General features: G+C 42.3%; 1 protein-coding gene across 10 annotated transcripts in view; it reads right to left on the minus strand.

The window, feature by feature from the left end:
* Window positions 1-16,787, minus strand: part of HECTD1 (HECT domain E3 ubiquitin protein ligase 1) — a 365,311-nt gene that overhangs the window by 79,451 nt on the left and 269,073 nt on the right. The gene's annotated exons all lie outside the window — the stretch shown is intronic.

Here is a 16,787-nt window from a genome sequence, read left to right on the forward strand (position 1 = left end):
CATTGGAAGACCTCAAAAGATAGAAGACTTCTCCATTAACACTTGAAAGATTCTTATGACACCAAAGATACCACAGCACCTGTTTAATTCTTTAAAAGAAACATATTTTTAAGATAAACAATCTCTTCATGAACAAGATTAGAAATAAAGATCATATAAACTTTCAGGAATCTGACCTTAATTTTTTTCTGATCTTTTACAATATACTTTACAACTAAGAAAATATTAACACAAATCCTTCAGAACAAAATAATTAAATATATAGATGAACATCATCTTTTGCTCTGGTACTCAATTGACTAGGACGCTCGCATCATATAAAGAACTCTGAAGAACTCAGCAAATGGCTAGATCTAATCAGTAGTAAGGAGAAAACATATGATCCTTCCATCTCCACATTATTTATTTATTTCTAAAATTTCTTAACTGCTTATAACAGCAATTTACAGAAATTTACAGTATAAAACATTCACAATGATTCAAAGAGCAACATAACAATACTTTCAGTACATACATGTAACCCACTAAAAATAGCAGGGAACTTCAGTAGGATTACATTTCATCAATCGTTAATGAATCAAGAGCATTATTCATACTTCAGATTCCTCTTTAAACATCTCCCTTCCACATAGCATCAGAGGAAGGCATCTACATAGAAGACTATGGGCTCCGTTTACAAAGGTGTGTTAGGGCCTTAACGCGCAGAATAGCGTGCGCTAAAATGCCGTGCGCACTAGTTGCTACCGCCTCCTTTTAAGCAGGCGGTAATTTTCAGCTAGCGCACGCTATAGGGTGCTAATCTTGTGCATGCGCTAAAAACGCTAGTGCACCTTAGTAAAAGGAGCCCTAGGTCTGGCAACTTAATACTCCTAAGCATAGGAAGACTTCAACCATGGAAGACTTCAACCATGGAAGACTTCTCCACACACACTTGAATGATTCTAATGACACCAGGGATACCACACTGCCCGTCTAATTCTTTACAAGAGATACATTTTGCCCACCATTCCCTTCTATGATTTACATACCAGTAGTAAATTTTAATTTATTACTTATTTGAAGAAACTTAAGTGTTTTTTTACTATGTTTTGTGAATTGGTTGAAACCACTCACATCTCATTAGGTTCATACTGTTTCAATATCTTTAGTACTATATTATATGTTTATGCTTTCTATAACATTTTCTCTTTAGCTGGCTGGGAGAGAAGTATCCTCTCCATACATGTTGCATCTATTCCTCCCCTCCTCCCCATTCAGGGCAGTTAGAGTCATAGTGGTGACTCTTTTTGAACTTTTTGGTTCTATCTATATTCCAGAATAGAATTGCTTAATTCATTTGTTGAAATATGATAACTTCTAATTACATTGTTATATATGGTAATGTTCAGATTTCTAATGCTCATTGTATTGTCTTGTTCCAGGGACCTTATACAGTGGAACCTTGGTTTACGAGCATAATTCGTTCCAGAAGCATGCTCGTAAACCAAAATACTCATATTATCAAAGCGAGTTTCCCCATAGGAAATAATGGAAACTCACTTTGATACGTTCCCCCTCCCCCGAGGCTCAAGGCCTTCTAATTCTCCCTTCGGGCAGGGGGTGCCGGTTTGAGCGGGTGGGGGGGGGAGGGCTTTGCAAGTGGGGGGGGGGGGAGCGATGCCATTTCTCGGGGGAGGGGGTGCTCGCAAATCGAGTCAACACTCAGTTTGCGAGACAAGTTTTGCGAGAATGTTTTGCTCATCTTGCAAAACACTCGAAAACCAGGTTACTCGCAAACTAAGGTTTGACTGTATATCAGTTTGTTTCCTTCTTTTCTTTTTTCTTATTAACCCAGGAGAGTTCCATTATGATATTTCATATACAGTTGACTCCATAGTAACATAGTAGATGATGGAAGATAAAGACCCAAATGGTCCATCCAGTCTGCCCAACCTAATTCAAGTTAATTTTTTTTTTTCTTCTTAGCTATTTCTGGGCAAAAAACCAAAGCTCTACCCAGTACTGTGCTTGGGCTCTAACTGCTGAAGTCTCTGTCAAAGTTCACTCCAGCCCATCCTCAACCAAAAGACCATACAGACACATATCATGTAAGTCTGCCCAGGACTGGCCTTAGTTCAATATTTAATATTATTTTCTGATTCTAGTTCTGCTGTGTTCATCCCATGCTTCTTTGAACTCAGTCACCGTTTTCCTCCTCTCTCGGGAGCGCATTCCAGGCATCCACTACCGTTTCCGTAAAGTAGAATTTCTTAACATTGTTCTTGAATCTACCACCCCTCAACTTCAAATTATGTCCTCTGGTTTTACCATTTTCCTTTCTCTGGAAAAGATTTTGTTCTACGTTAATACCTTTCAAGTATTTGAACGTCTGAATCATATATCCCCTGTCTCTCCTTTCTTCTAGGGTATACATATTCAGGGGCTTCCAGTGTTTCCTCATACGTCTTCTGACGCAAACCTCCTATCATTTTTGCCGCCCTCCTCTAGACCGCTTCAAGTCTTCTTATGTCCTTCGCCAGATACGGTCTCCAAAACTGAACATAATACTCCAAGTGGGGCCTCACCAACGACCTGTACAGGGGCATCAACACTTTCTTCCTTCTACTGGCTACACCTCTCTTTATACAGCCCAGCATCCTTCTGGCAGCAGCCACCGCCTTTTGATACTGTTTTTTCGCTGTTAGATCTTCAGACAGTCACCCCAAGGCCCCTCTCCCCGTCCATGCATATCAGCCTCTTTCCTCCCAGCAAACCTCTCTCCTCCAAGCATATATGGTTCCTTCTGATTATTAATCCCCAAAAGCATTACTCTGCATTTCTTTGCATTGAATTTTAGTTTCTAGGCATTAGACCATTCTTCTAACTTTTGCAGATCCTTTTTCATATTTTCCACTCCCTCTTCGGTGTCTACTCTGTTACAAATCTTGGTATCATCTGCAAAAAGGCAAATTTTTCCTTCTAACCCTTCAGCAATGTCACTCACAAAGCATATTGAACAGGATTGGCCCCCAGCACCGAACCCTGAGGGGCTCCACTACTCACCTTTCCATCCTCCAAGCGACTTCCATTAACCACCACCCTCTGGCGTCTGTCCACAGCCAATTTCTAATCCTGTTCACCACTTTGGATCCTAACTTCAGCCCTTCAAGTTTGTTCAAGAGCCTCCTAGGAGGAACCATATCAAAGGCTTTGCTGAAATCTAAGTAAATTACATATAGCATATGTCCTCGATCCAGTTCTCTGGTTACCCAATCAAAAAATTCAATCAGGTTCGTCTGGCATGACATATCTTTTGTAAAGCCATGTTATCTCGGATCCTGTAACCCATTAGATTCTAGGAAGCTCACTATCCTTTCTTTCAGCAACACTTCCATTATTTTTCCAACAACCACTTACTGGCCTGTAGTTTCCCCGCTTAATCTCTGTGGCCACTTCTGTGAATAGGGACCACATCCGCACTTCTCCATTCCCCAGCAACCACTCCTGTCTCCAAGGATTTGTTGAACAATATCCTGGGATGGATCCCATCGCTTTGTCAACCTTCAGTTTTTCAAGTTGTTCATAAACACTTTCCTCCATGAACAGCGCAGAATCTACTCCATTTTCTCGCGTTACTTTGCCAGGCAATCACGGTCCTTCAGTCCTTCTCCAGGATTTTCTTCCGTGAACACAGAACAGAAGTATTTGTTTAGCACATTTACTTTTTCCTCATCACTCTCCACATATTGGTTCCCAGCATCTTTTAGTTTAGCTATTCCATTTTTCATCTTCCTCCTTTCACTAATATCTGAAAAAATTTTTGTCTCCCTTTTTTACATTTTTAGCCATTTGTTATTCCGCCTTTGCTTTCACCAGACGTCTCTCTCTCTGATGGTTTCTTTCAGTTTCACCCGGTAGTCCTTTCTGCACTCCTCTTCTTGTTTTTTTTTTTTTTTTATATTTCAGAAACGCCAACTCTTTTGTCTTTATTTTCTCTGCCACTAGTTTGGAGAACCATATTGGTTTCCTTTTTCTCTTGTTTTTATTAATTTTCTTCACATAAAGGTCCGTAGCCATTTTTATTGCTCCTTTCAGCTTAGACCACAGTTTTTCCACTTCACCTAAGTGCATGTCGATTAAGCGCACACTTCAGTTATCCGCAGCCTACCACCATGGTCCTGTTTTTTTTACATTAAAGTCAAAGGATGTAAACTCCAGATATTTACAATTATGATAAGCACACAATCTACTTATGCGCGCTGACGTTATAGGTCCCACCTCTATTCGTTCACTCCGATTAAAAGCAATCACGTTCTCATGTGGATGAGTCACATGTTTCAGAACAGCAGTCTAGGCCTGGCCAGGTGTTCGAAATATCGGAACTGCACCATGGTGTTGCGTTGACAAAAATCATTGTCTTTGGCTGAACGTGTCGATGTCTTATAGAGACTTGACAAACGGGAGAGTCAGGTCTCTATTGCAAAACATTACAGTGTTCATCCTAGCCAGATTTCCCGGTTTACAAAAAAAAATCAAGCCATACTGAAAGACTGGCAAAACAACAGCAATCCTACCAGAAAACAGAAAAGAATTGGGAAGGCTGGAGACGTTGAACAGGCGTTGATGGGATGGTTTGCTGAAGCTAGAAGTCGACAACTGCCAATCAATGGCCTTCTGCTGATGGAGAAAGCTGCACAGATATCCGAAGAACTGGGCGTAGAAGATTTTAAAGCAACAAACGGATGGCTAGAGAGGTGGAAAGTTCATAACGGCATAAAATTGAAGAAGCAGCATGGCGAAAAACACGACGCGGATGAGTTTGGTGCAGAAAGATGGGTCACGGAAGTGTTACCATCAGTCATTGGTGGATATGAACCATGCGATGTTTTCAACGCCAATGAAATGGGCCTCTTCTTGCGTGCTATCCCTGATGGAACATTGGCTTTAGAACACAGCAAAACTGTTAGCTTCAAGGTGCCAAAGGAACGACTGATATTGATGCTCAGTTGCAATATGGATGGTAATGAAAAGCTCAAGTCACTGGTGACTGGGAAGAATCGAAATCCTCGGTACTTCAAAAACATTAAACGCCTGCCTGTTGAGTATGAAAGCAACAAAAACGCATGGATGACGGCAACACTGTGGACTGAATGGTTGCAGAAGCTTGTCAATCTGATGAGAAGGCATAGGAGGCACATTGTAATGTTGTGCGATAACTGTGCAGCACACAGCAATGATGTAAGACTAACCAACATCAAACTCGTGTTTCTTCCGCCAAACACAACTTCTTTGGATCCAACCAATGGACCAAGGGATAATCGCAGACTTCAAATGTCATTACAGGTCACTTGTCCTAAGATATGTGATAGCAGTGGTTGATACAAGCACGGAATTCAGCTGCTGAGCTCACATGGTACGGGAGGTGTGGAGTTGAGTCTCATCATCAACGATTTCAAATTGCTATTGACAGGCGAGCTTCATTCTAGCATCTGATGAGACAACTGAAGCTGACACTTCGTCCATTGAACTCCCAGTTGGACTCTTGCCACAAGAGTTTGAGCAAGAGTTAACAACGATGTGCCCACATCATCTGACAGCACTAATTCCAATATCTGTACAGTCATAAAAGACACTGCAGACAACCAAGAGTCTGATGAAGATGGAGATACTGATGCAGTCATCACGACTAATGAAACACCTGCAGAGATTGTTTCTTTCTCAGATGCGCTGAAGTCCCTACACACACTGCGTTGTTATCTGGAGATAAATGGATGTCACGACTGTGGACAGTTTTACAGCATCAGTAGTCAGATACACAGCCTGAATCGTGCAATCTGCATGCAGAAAACAATGACTGATTATATCAGTAGAATGTTGGTTTAAAAAAAGGTTTACAATGTAGTGTATTAGACAAAACAGTGCTGTTTCTATAACTGAACCGTGCTAAATTGTATTCAGTGTGTTTTTTGCTGAATAAAAGTTTTATTGTATTTGACTACAGCATACTGTGATTTTTCATGACTAAAAAGTGGTACTTCGATTAAGCGAACACTCCATTTAAGCGCACGCGATGGTCCGGTCCGGAGGCCTTGCACCTAAGTGGAGTCGACTGTAGCTGGTTTCTTTCTCCAGGATGATTAAAGTTATTTCTTAGAATGTCAATGGCTTGAATCATCCAATAAAAAGAAAGAGAGTGTTAACTGCTCTTAAAAAACTTCATGCCTCCATTATTTTTCTTCAAGAAAGACATTTGATACTGAACATGAAAAACTACATATTAATTGTGATGGACAAGTCTATTATTCCTCTTTCACTAAATTCAAGATAGATGTAGCTATTCTTATTGCTAATTCTTGCTCATACACAATAGAAACCGTTATTAAAGACCCGGAAGGCAGATATATCATTCTAATTGGAAAACTGGCAAATACATATATTACTTTGGCTAATATTTATGCCCCTAATACTAATTTGTTAGATTTTTTTCAAAATGTCTTCCGTAATCTCAATCTCTCACTAAAAGGAACATTGTTTCTGGGAGGTGATTTTTAACTGCCCTCACAACAAATGACAAATCAGAACCTTCTTTTAAATTGAATTCCACTATCAAATTTTATTTTCCAACATTTAAGAGCTAAATCTTATAGATATTTGGAGAACGATGCATGGCATAGAAAAAGATTATTCTTACTACTCCGCAGTTCATGATTCCTTCACAAGGATTGATTACTGGTTTATTCCTTTAAACTTACAAACTTCTGTTTTAAATAGCTTCACAGGTACTCAATATATTTCTGACCATGCTCCCATTGGTTTCCTTTTAGATAATTTATTGGATATTCACCCTATAAGACAATGGTCTTTCAAACAGGCAATTTTTGCAGAACCCAATATTTTGGCAAAAGCTAATTTCCACCTGGGAAGAATATGTCCATTTTAATGACGATACTCATTTATTTATTTTCTAGGAAAGTGGTACTATGTGGACACATATCTAAGATATCTTCAGATATTAAAAAACAAGCTACAACATGTTTAAATCCATTACAAAATTCTTTGACTATGCTAGAAGCAAAACAAACTCGTAAAAACACCTTCTAAAAGACATACAACAAATTAAACAACAAATAACGACCTTACAGATTGAGAAAACAATGTATTACTTAAATTTAATTAAAAGTTCCTTTTTTGAGGGCTCTAATAAATCCCACAAACTCCCAAAATACTTTTTGTCGAAACGCAGACCGTGTTGGGTCCTGTATCCCTAGCGGACTAGGTCCTTTAAGGCTCTTATGTGGATGATTTACTTTTATGTGGATGGAATTATTTTATGTGGATGTTTTTAGTGTACCTTTGGAACTTTGATACTTTCAAATAAAGTCCATTTAGGAACATCGTCACTCCACAGATATTTTTTGGTTTTCTCTATTTCTTTATTAAACATAGACTATAAAATATTTACTGCAATACTCAGCTACCGTATTAAACATGCCATTACGGAATATGTCCATCCAGACCAAAAGCAGTTACTTACCATAACAGGTGTTATCCAGGGACAACAGGCAGATATTCTCACATGTGGGCGACATCATCCATGGAGCCCTGGTATGGACAGCATTAAACATGTAGTATCACTAAGTTTTTAGAAACTTTGCGACTTCCTGTCGTAAGCTCACGGTTCCTCAGTTCAGTAAGCAAGCTAAGAAGCCAACCAAGGGAGAAGGGTGGGTTGTGAGACTATCTGATTGCTGTCCCTTATAACACCTGTTACGGTAAGTTAACTGTGCTTTATCCCAGGACAAGCAGGCAGCATATTCTCACACGTGGGACTCCCTAGCTTACTAGACTGGGATGTAGGGAGAGTTAGCCATTAAGAAAATAAATTTTACAAAACTGCTTGGCCGAAGTGACCATCCCATCTGGAATAGGATTCCAGACAGTAGTGAGATGTGAATATGTGAACTGAGGACCAAATAGCAGCTTTACAGAGCTCATCAATGGGAGTGGAACATAAGAAAGCAATTGAAACTGCCATAGCTCAGATCTTATGTGCTGTTACATGCCCCCTGAATGTAGCCCAGCCTGAGCATAGCAGAAGGTAATACAGGCTGCCAACCATGAAGAAATAGTTCTCTTGGATACAGGCCGGCCCAACCTATAAGGATCAACGGAGATGAACAGTTGAGATGTTCTATGTGGCTTAGTCCAGTCTAAATAATAAGCTAAAGCTCATTTGCAGTCCAAGGTATTATATTACATTAGTGATATCTATTCCGCCATTATCTTGCAGTTCAAGGCGGATTACATAAGGAGATATTTGGACATTTAGGAATACATAAGGAGTTATCTGGACATTTCCCTTGGTATTATGGAGTGGAGCAGGTTGCTGTTGGGGATTGAGATGATTCTTGCTGTGTTAGTTTGTCTTTAAGGATTTCTTGAATAGCAGGGTTTTTATTTCTTTTCTGAAGGTTTTGTAGTCTGGGGTCATGAACAGTAAGTTGGAGAATTGGTTAGTCTAGTTTTGCTGCTTGAGAAGCCAGCAGGCCATCGTACATTTTTTTTCGTTTGACATTTCTGATTGGAGGGTACGTGAATGGAGTGTGGGTTCTCCTATGTCTGGTTGTGGTTGTTTGGATTAGTCGGTTGTTTAAGTAGGCTGGGCAGACTCCGTTTATGGTCTTAAATAGTAGACAGTAGAATTTGAATTGTATTCTTGCTTGTATTGGGAGCTAGTGTGAATCGAGGTAATCTGCTGTGATGTGGTTGTGTTTCCTCAGTGAGTAGATAAGTCTCAGAGCTGTGCTTTGTACTGTTTGTAGTTGTTTTATCATGGTTGCGGGGCAGGAAAGATAAAGGATGTTGCAGTAGTCTAGAAGACCCAGGACTAGACCTCATTCTCACCTAGAGAGCCATCTCTCAAGGTGAGAATTAGGCTTGGGAAAAAACACTGGAAGCACAATGGATTGATTCAAATGAAATTCTGTGACTACTTTTAGTAGGAATTTTAGATGGGTACAAAGCACTATTTTATCATGATGGAATACTGTAAAAGGCGGGTCTGCCACCAGCGGTTGGAGCTCATTCACTCGATGAGCAGAAGTCATAGAGATTAGAACTATAACTGTCCAAGTGAGAAAAGCCAAAGACATTGGTTCAAAAGGAGGCTTTATCAGTTGAGAGAGAACAACATTAAGGTCCCAAACAACTGGAGGTGGTTTGAGAGGCGGTTTGATATTGAAAAGTCCTTTCATGAATCTGGAAACAAGAGGATGAGCAATCAAAGATTTACCATTGGTTGGTCTATGAAAAGCATTGATAGCACTAAGATGAACTCTGATTGAAGAAGTTTTAAGACCCGAGTTGGATAAATGAAGAAGATAATCTAATACTGAACATATAGAGGAGGATAAAGTGTCCACTTCTGTGTAGGTGGTTTTCTGGATACATTCAAAATGAGTCAGACAAGATCGGAAAGATTAGTGTTAGCTGAGGTCATTCCGAAAGGTACCAAGCTTCAGGTGCAAGGACTGTAGATTGGGATTGTAAGAGATCCTTATTCTGTGTGAGAACAGATGGAAAGATTTGTAGGGGCATTGGCTTCATAAACTTGAGCTGAAGTAGAAGGGAAAACCACGGTTGTCTGGGCCACCGAGGGACTATTAAGATCATGGTGGCCGACTCTCGTTTGAGCTTGACTAGTATCTTGAGAATGAGAGGAATTGGTGGAAACGAATAGATAGAAGCAGAGGTAGGTTATAGAAATGGTCAGGAACCACTTCACAGGTGGGACCTGATGGGCCGCCGCGGGAGCGGACCGCTGGGTGCGATGGACCTCTGGTCTGACCCAATGGAGGCAACTTCTTATGTTCTTAATTTGTGCGTCCAATCCAGAAGAAAAGCATCCACCTCCAGACGTTGCGGAGAGTATCGTCTGGAACAGAATTGAGGCAGCTTGTGATTTTGGGGGTATGCAAACAGGTCTGAGGAGTTCCCCAAAGAGAGAATATTTGACGCAAAACCATGGAGTTGAGCGTCCATGCGTGTGGTTGGAGAAATCTGCTGAGTTTGTCAGCGAGAGAATTCTTTTTTTCCTTGAATATAGACCACTCTGAGGAATATGTTGTGAGCAATAGCCCAGTTCCAAATCTTGACAAAGAATGAGAACACCTGTTCCTCCTTGTTTATGTAAAACATTGCCACTTGGATTGGAGAGCATTGCGAATGGCCCTGAGTTCTAAGAGATTGATGTGGCATTGCTACTCATGGGCAGACAAGTGACCCTGTGTGCGAAGACCGTCCAGATGAGTTCCCCAAGCATATTTGGAAGAGCTTGTGGTCAGAACTTTCCGATGTGGAGTGATTTGGAAAGATTTGAGAAATTCATCCACCATTGCAGAGATTGAAAAAGTGAAGATGTGACTAAAATCTCTTCTGAGAGTGGATTGAATACTTGAGACCACTGAGGTATCCTGAGGTGGAGTTGCGCACCTCAGGACTGTGGATGCCATGTGACCCAACAGTATCATCATCTGCCTGGTTGAGATGGATGGAAGGTGATAAGCCTGGCTGCAAAGTTGAATCAAATTGTCTTGTCTTTGTTGAGGTAAGAACGCCCTGAGTTGAATGGTGTCAGCAGGGCTCCTATGAATTGACCCTCAGGCCAGTTGGGTTTTCAGGATAGCCCTAATGAATATGCATAAGAGAGATCTGCATATAATGGAGATGCGAGGCATGCAAATCTGCTCCATGCATATTCATTAGGACTATCCTGAAAACCCTGAGGGTCCTCCAGAACAGGGTTTGGAACCACTGCTCTAGATCAGTGTTCTTCAACCTTTTTACACCTATGGACTGGCAGAAATAAAAGATTTTGTGGACCGGCAAACTACTAAGACTGGAATAAAAACCACTACCCTCTGCATCCTTGTCTCTTTGTACCCCTGTGATCAGTATTGCCCTTCTGTGTCCCCATCCCTTATTCATAAACATTCCCCCTCTGTGTCTGTCACTATTCTCCATGCACAGCATCTCTTCTCTGGGCATCAACTCTCTTTTTTCTGCCGGGAGCCCAGGCACCCCGCCCATGGCTTGTATGCCTTCCTTGCTCTCCCCCTGTTAGCATCTCACCCTCCCTGAGTCCACTGTCCCCATCCACCAAGTCACTCTCTCTGCCCTCTTCTCTACTGCCCTCCCCACAGTCCAGCAGCATTTCTCCAGATCCAGTAGCAGCCCTCCCTTTCTTTTCCTCTGTCCAGAAGCAGCTCCCCCTTCACTATTCTCCATTTCCAGTCCAGTGTGGTAACTCCCCTGACTAGCAGAAGCAATTCCCCCTTTCCCCAAACCAGCTCTAGCTCCCTTTCTCCTTTCACCCCTAACATCAGCAGCTCCCTCTTCATCATCCTCCGTTTCCAGTCCAGTGTGAAATCTCTCTTTTTTTAATGTATCTTTATTAGTGCAACAGTATAATTACAAGAACCACTAAAAGGTACAGATACAGTAACTATATAGGAAAGCAGCCAACTATACAGGCTTCCACTCAGATGCCAGACCCAAAAGAAATAAAACAGGACTAGCAAATAAGCAAAATATAATCATGGAAAAGCAATGTGAAGTCATGACATACAGGCGGCAGTTTTCTTTATTTTTATACATAAAGCAAACCTTCCAATCAACCAATGTCTGATCTCCACAATTCATAAAAGAAAAACAACCCCCCCACAACACTCACACTACAGGCATCCAACAACCACTCTCCCCACCCCCCACTCCAGCCCCCCATGCTGTTGAGAAAAGAGAAAAGAAAAACGGTGACACCATAAGAAACAGAAATAGACTCCCAGGTAAGGCAAGGCCAACCCCAAAACATGCCCAAGAGCATTCATACAATCAAGCATTGCTGCCAGGCATCTCTCTATCCCAAAGCTCTGCACAAAAATGGAAAGACCCTACATTACCCTCCCAGTGTTACTGGCTTGATAAAGTTTGTCATATCGCTGGAATGAAAAAATTAATTTGGCTACATAAGAATAAATTATGAAAATAATAATAATTTTGGGCTTCTTTCTTTCAGTATACTCCAATGTCTCAATTTCCCTTGAATTCCACATATTAATTATACTCTCCTTATAGCCACTACAATGTCTTTTCTCCCCCTTTTTTCCATCTTTGGAGCACTGTTACTGTTCTATCATTTACCTGCGACCTCTTTTATGGTCTATTTCTGGGTTTCTGAGCTTGTTGCTCGAGTAATGTTTTTGACTTTGCATTCTTAATATTACAATTTTGCCTATTTGATATGGTCTGTATATTTCTTACAAACATAATTGTAGTTATTATTCTGTCAATGTAATTGGCATATGCATCTCAGTTGACAATTCTGTCTGTATTATGTATTCTTTATACTGCAATAAAAAATTATTTGAAATTTAAAATTAAGAAGAATTAAAAATCCTGGCTTTTACTCATTTGATTCAATTATGCCTAGATTATTTTCCTTTCAATGGTTGCCTGCTTCCAGAGATATCAAGGAGTCACGTTTTAAGGAGGAGGTTTTGAGGCTGCCTCCTAACCCACCTGCCGCCATTCCATCCTCTCTGCAGCACTTCTTTGCCACCAAGGTGACCTGAACAGTTCCAGATCTTCCTGCAGAAGCTTCCTGCCTGTTAATCCTGAAAGGACATGTGGGCAGTAAGATATGAATCTGCTTGTAGTCATGTGCAGAGACAAAAAATAATTGAGTGGCTGGTCCTAAGATTTCTATGACCCGCAGAAGTTTATTTTGTGCGAGACAGCCCTTCAAAAGCAGGAGTTGTTGCAGGTCTGTTGTTTCCGCCTTCTTAAATGATAAAAGTAGCATCTATTATGCATAAATTTGCATTTATTTTACAAAGTACAACTTCACGGTCCTTCCAGCTCTTTCAAGTTACCACCCCTTCAAGTTAAATACCTGGTTAAAGAGTTTTGAATCTTTTTGTGTAACAAAGTAATGTCCCTAATTCAGAGTTTTCAGGTGTCCAACTGGTCACTTTTCCATCACCAGTCTGAATTCCATTCTCTATTTTGTAAGACACAGTTCTTCAACCGCCGGTCCGCAAAAAAATCTTGCTGGTCCGTGAAGGATTCGGGTCCCCGCCACAGCAAAAGGTGCCGGCGTCAGCTGACATGCAACTTCCTGTTGCCGTCACTATGCCGGCACTCCTGCCTTCCACCACCGGGACTCCTGCAGATGTCTCCTGCTCCTGCCTTTGTCTCCGCACCCCCAGACCAGCAGCGGCAGCTCTGTGTGCTTTTAACTTTGGCACACAGCTATCCCTAAGCAGTATTTTAGCCGCGGTTTCATGAGACAGCCTTGGGGCCTTTGCTAGGCCAGCCTGCTTCGATGATGCGATGTAGGACGGTCTACCAAAGGCCCCGAGGCTGCCTCATGAAACTGCGGCTAAAATACTGCTTAGGAGCAGCTGTGTGCCGAAGTTAAAAGCACACAGAGCTGCCCCTAGCATACATAGAGGAACATTTGCTGGAGAGGGAAGGAGGGAAGGGATACTCCTGGATAAGGGAGGGGAAGGGGGTACTGCCGACAGGGGAGAAGGGAAAGGGAAGGCACGAGAGTTACTGTTGGATAAGGGGAGGAGAAAAGGGAGAACATAACATAGTAACATAGTAGATGATGGCAGATAAAGACCCGAATGGTCCATCCAGTCTGCCCAACCTGATTCAATTTAAAAGGGGTACTCCTGGACAAGGGAGGAGAAGGGGATACTCCTGACAGGGGAGAAGAGAAAGGGAAGGGAAGAGAGTTACTGTTGGATAAGGGGAGGAAGAAAGGGAGAAGGTACTGCTGGACAGGGGAGGAGGAACATTGGAAGGAAAACAGCTGGCAGGGAGATTAGAGGAGGGGAAGGAGTCAGGAAGGAATGGAGAGATCAGATGAGGGAAAGGAGAGAGACAAAGTAGAGAGAGATTGATGCTGGGAAGGGGGTCAGATGAGAAATAAGGAAAGAGGGACAAAGATGCAAGATCTGGTGTAGGAGAGAGGGGCATAGAAAGAACGCAGATACAATATGGGAGGGGGAGAGGGCAGACAGTAGATGGAAGGGGCAGATGCTGGATTGAAGAGACAGAGGGTTGGATGGAAGAGACGCTGGATGGAAGAGAGTGAAAAGATGATGAAAGCAGAAACCAGAGACGACAAAAGGTAGAAAAAAATAATTTTATTTCTATCTTGTGATTAGAATATATCAGATTTAAAATATGTATCCTGCTAGAGCTGATGTAAGACATAATTGGGGAGTGCAAAGCCCAGGCAGTGCGTCTTTAGCTTCCAGCTGGCTTAGGGCTCTCTCTGACCAGAAGGCAGTTGCCCTAGTTGCACTCCCTCTAACACCACTCCTGCCATGTGTGACTGCGGTATTCTGTTAGCATGATATTTGTGTAGCATTCTGTAATAATTTGGTTTATTCAGTTTCCTTGATAGTAGAGGGGATATATGTGAAGGGGAGGGGAGACAGGGGCTTGTTGATCCTTGCACTGTATTATTTATATTTATAAAATGACAATTGTACAGAATATTGTTTCTTTTTATACTTTAATAAAATATGTTCAATATAAAATCATAACTATTTGAGGCTTGTGCGGATGGGATCAGATGATTAACGGGACCAAGCTCGGGGGGACGGGGCGGCAAGGGTTTTTTTAAAAATTTCAGTCTTATTAGTTTGCTGGTCCATGAAATAATTATTTTATTTCTGCCAGTCCATAGGTGTAAAAAGGTTGAAGAACACTGTTGTAAGAGAAAGGAAGGTATTGTAGAGCTTAATGTTGGTATAGATGGATGGACTTAATAGGCCATACTAATCTTATTACCCGTTACATTAACGGGTGCTAGAATATATGTGTATGTGTCTGTCTTTATTTTTTTTTTCTCTCCTTAGCCGCTTTCTGTATTTCTGTCTTTCTTTTTTTTTTTTTCCCCCTTGGCTGTCCACCACCACCCCTTGCCTGCTCCCCCTGTCCATTCTCCCTTCCTTTTACCTCCCCTGTGTCCTCCACCACTGCTCACCTTATCCAGCAGCAGCCCTTCTCCCTTTGTTTTACCTCCCCCCCCTATCCATCATCACCTCCTTCCTGCTCCCCCTGTCCAGCAGTAGGCCTGCCTTCATTTTTCTGCCCCCCCTGTTCATCAGCACCTCTTCCCCTGTCCATCAACCCCTTTTTCCTGCTCCCCCTGCCCAGCAGTACGCCTCTATTCCTTTTTCTGCCCCTCCATTTCCCTGTGCTGCAGCATTTCCCTCCCACCCCACTTCCCTTTGACTAAGAAGGTAAGGGGGAAAATAAAGAGACACCCTGGACCATGGAAGCAAAGGGGGAGAGAGAGAGAGACATCCTGGACCAAGGAGGGAGGGAAAAACAGACAGATGCTAGACCAAGGAGGGAGAGATACATATACCTTGAACCAAGGAGGGGGACAGAGAGATTCCTTGAAGTAAGAAGGGAGGAAGAGAGAAATCCTAGACCAAGGGGAGAGAGAGAGAGAGACCCTGGATCATGAAGGGAGAGAAGGAAAGAAAAGAGATGCTGGACTATGGAGCGGGTGGGGTTCAGGGGTGGTGGTTGCATGAGGAAAGGAAGAGATAGAAGAGAAAGTGAACTTGGGAAGGTTCAGGAAAACAGCAAAGAGATGCTGGGTATGGAGGGAGCATAGAAATAGGGACATAGAGAGGCAATAGTGGACACAAAGGGAGGAATAGTGGCACAGAGGGGAATGCTGGACAAAGTAAGATAGAGACACAGAGAAGAGATACTGAACATGTGGTAGGCTAGGGAAAGAGACACAGAGGGAAAACATTGAATGGATAGGGATGCAGAGGATAGATTTATAATTCATTGCTGTTGCCGGCTTCAGGTCTTCCTCTCTGGCGGGTCCTGTCTACTTCATGAAAACATGAAGTAGGCAGGACCCGCCAGAGAGGAAGGCCTGAAGCCGGCAACAGCAGCAAATTTTAAATGCTGCTGCTGCCCGAAGAAGCCAGGCCTTAACCACAAAGCTGTGGGGGGGGAGGGTTTTAAAAGGTACAGCGGCTGTGGTGGTAGTTTGAAAAGCCATGCCGTCTGGGCTCGGCCGCCGCGGCCAGCAACTGCCGACAGCCGCTGTGGCCGACATCCGCCTAGGGCTGTCGACAGCTGCTGCGGCCAACATCCGCCTCGGGGGGGGGGGGGGGGGGGGAGGGAAAGAGAGAGAGAGCTTTGCGCGCTCCTACCGGTGCCCTACAGCGCATGGAAAATAGAACACGCAGATGGAGTGCGCATGCGCGGCTAGCGTTTTATTATATTAGATGGTCTTTGTCTGCTGTCTTTTTTCTGTTTGTTGCCAATTGAGTTTGTCATACACTTTTGTCATCTACTGTGATACTGTACTGATTCATGGTGTACTGCAAACAGTATTCAACTTATCATCCCCATTATGTTTGGCTGCCTCTATGGTTGACATGGTGGCGACTTCACAACCAGCATTTAAAAATTGGTGACCTTGGCTTTCACAGAATGAGGGGGCTTACACGGAGTGAGCAGACTAGATGGGTTTTTTTTTCTGCTGTCATCTACGTGTATAATTATCAACTTTCTGTTCCCATCCTTTGAAAACTAGTCTTGTTTAACCATTTTCAGTGTAGAACAGAGTCTCCCTAAAATTCAGATAAGTACTCTGGATACTTTAAAGAATTAAATTATATTCAACAAGCTCCTCCCCTCTGAATCATGTTGGTAGATGTATTCAAATTCAGCCACATAACCATACAATACAAAAGCAA

Source organism: Geotrypetes seraphini, chromosome 7 (genome assembly GCF_902459505.1).
Source record: "Geotrypetes seraphini chromosome 7, aGeoSer1.1, whole genome shotgun sequence".
NCBI lineage: Eukaryota > Metazoa > Chordata > Amphibia > Gymnophiona > Dermophiidae > Geotrypetes > Geotrypetes seraphini.